This window comes from Euprymna scolopes, chromosome 30 (genome assembly GCF_053919585.1).
Source record: "Euprymna scolopes isolate OS-2025 chromosome 30, ASM5391958v1, whole genome shotgun sequence".
NCBI lineage: Eukaryota > Metazoa > Mollusca > Cephalopoda > Sepiida > Sepiolidae > Euprymna > Euprymna scolopes.
The window spans coordinates 76,660,809-76,664,136 of record NC_136511.1 but is presented as its reverse complement, the minus strand read 5'-3'; positions in this window follow the sequence as shown (position 1 = coordinate 76,664,136).

Genomic DNA, 3,328 nt, shown 5'->3' with positions numbered 1-3,328 from the left:
CAGAATGTTTTCTCTTTATGTATTTTATTCAAGATTTTGAGAAACTCATCGTGAGATTTTCATCTACATTTATTTTCAAACTTTTGCGTTTCGTAGTCGATGCTGTAACAATACGCGTATTTCCACAACTGGATGACAAAGATCCAGTTAAAAGCTCAGGAAACAAAGGGGAAAAAAATTACAAGAGAACAAGAGGAAATTGTTTCAAATAGATTTTATTTGGTTTACATCCTGACTCATGTAAGTTTATTAGAATTTTTGGAAAAAAATAGACCAACAAGTCAAATAGGAAGGAAATATCGATCTGAATGGATGAAATATGTTTGAGTGAACGAGTATTTTCATTAGCCTGATGATTTTTCTTGAGAATGAAACAGCGTTCCTGTATACTTTACTTACTATATATATATATATATATATATATATATATATATATATATATATATATATATATATATATATATGTATATGAGTATATACGTATACATATGTGTATATACGTACACACACAAACATATATATATATATAGGATAATATCAATATGATACATTTTGATTATGCATACACATGTATATATATATGCATGTATATATATGTATATGCATATACATAAATACATGCATGTATATATATCATTAATAAATGACAATATATTGCATTTAGTTTTGTGTTAAACTAAGTACAATTTATTATGACATATTATAATTATTATTAAGCTCTATCCGATAAGATATCGATCCCTTTCTTAATCCAACGTGTTGTCTTATTTAAACCAGATATAGTGTTATATATATATATATATATATATATATATATATATATATATATATATATATATATATATTAGTAGCAAAAAGTCATAAAATCCGAAAGCTCAACATAAAATGTAAGCCAAATATCTCATGAATATATTTTAATGCATATACTTATATAACAACCATAATAATGCACCTGTGTCTGTTTAAATATGTATGCATAATATATATATATATATATATATATATATATATATATATATATATATATATATATATATATATATATATAAAAACCCAAGACATCAAGGAAATAGTGTATTTCATTTTTTGCTTATTTCTTGTTCTAAATCCATTCTTTGATGTGTTAGTTTTTGTTAAAACAATACATGAATACTCAATTATGAAATATGATAATTTTGTAGCTTACAGTTTAAGTCATCTCTTTTTGGCTTAAAAATTATTGGTATATGAACGATTACCGAATTTTCAAGTATACAAACCCAGTAAAATTCGGAATACTATAAATAAGACTATATACACACACATACATACACACACATACATACATACATACATACATACATACATATATATATATATACATTTATATATATATACACATTTATATATATATACACACACATATATATATATACACACATATGTATATATATGTATATCTATATGTAAGTATCATTTGTTAATAAATATTCTAAATGTCCACATGCATACATACGTTTCGTCATTACTAAGAATCGTCAGTACGGATATGTATACAACTGTTGTGTCGGTTTCATATTTTGAACCTCAGATCGCAGTGACCATTGATTGTCAAGATCAAGACATTCCAATCAATGCAGCCGCCGGAACAGTCATATGAAACGAAAACGCCATAAATTCTATTTATATCTTTAAGAACAATTAAGCGTTGTTTATTCGCAATGCGAAGAAGTTCGCATTGTAGTTAATATTATTAATTATGCAAGTAGTGTGAAATCCATATATATATATATATATATGTATTGATGTATGATATATATATATATATATATGACATATATATATATGATATATATATGGTATATATATTAGATATATATATATTATATATATGATATATATGATATATATATATATATATATAAATATATATATATATATATTATACACACACACACACACACACACACATATATATATTTAAAACATAATAGAAGTATTATTTTTTATTTTTTAAAAACAATGTTTACAAAATGTCTACGCACGTTCGTAGACATTTTGTAAACATTGTTTTTAAAAAATAAAAAATAATACTTCTATTATGTTTTAAACGACTGTAATAGTTTATTTTGGAAGTATATTTCATAAAGAAAATTGACAACCCACTTTAAAAACAGAAATTACGAGTTTTATATATTTTATTCGCAGTTTTTTGTTGGGGGGTCAAAAATTCCGCCTAAAATTCTAATACACCTACCGGATCACGTGACTCTTCTGGCGGCCATGTTGTAAGCCCTAACGGTATTTTTGGAGATTACCTATATATATATATATATATATTAGATCTGTATTTAGCCATAATTAAATTTTGTACCCCATCCAAATTTTCAAATCAAAACATATCGTTAAAACCAAAACAAACATCTAAGTAAATCGCGATATATCCAGACGGTCGTGCGGAATTGGTCAGCGGTAAGAGGTTTAGGCTCCTTACCTTGGGGTTCCGATTTCGAATCTCGCTAGATTCAGCTACTCTGATAAGTCGTCGACGACGAAACGCATTTCAGTGGATAATTATACTTTAAAAATAATATATATATATATATATATATATATATGGTACACTATTCCAAGTTTTCTTGACTTTTTTAACATATATAAATGATCTTACATGGATTTATTAATTTCATGTACTTCACATTTAATCCGTCTCTATTTATCTCTCTTTCTCCCTCTTTAAGAACAAGAATTAAATAACAACAATACAAATATATGTATTAATGCGTATAGATTTAATCGTTTATTCAACATGGATTTTATTGATTATATGGAATTACATCAATGAGCTGTGTAGGATAAGTAAAACTTTTTATACCTAGGTATTTCGAAGGCTAATGCTTCTTATCAGCAGGGGAGAGAAGGTGCTAGGTAACATATTGGAGATGCGATATCTAGCGATAACTACATAAGAAGGGCCAAGATCAAAGTGTAGTTGAGCGCCTGGAGCAGAGGTGCTAGGGTTAGGGTTATGGTTGCTTACGGGCATTTTCAGCTGGACCGATAGCCCAGTCAGCGTTCTTGGTGTCTAGTTTGGACCGGGTCTACAGCTGAGAAAAAAAAGAAAAAAAAAACAAATAAAAAAAAAAAACTGGTCGGAAGTGCAGACAAAGGTCGAATTTCTTGTAGGGCTTCATGCCTAAGTTTCTTGTTTGTGATTTTTTCTTTTTTTTTCAACCTTAAATTGTAAATTTTTACCGACAATAAACTATACATAGAAGATCAAAGTGTAGTGTCTGTTCTAATACTAAAATTCAATTTCTTTTTTGTTCCCAGTTAGTGGAGGAGAAAT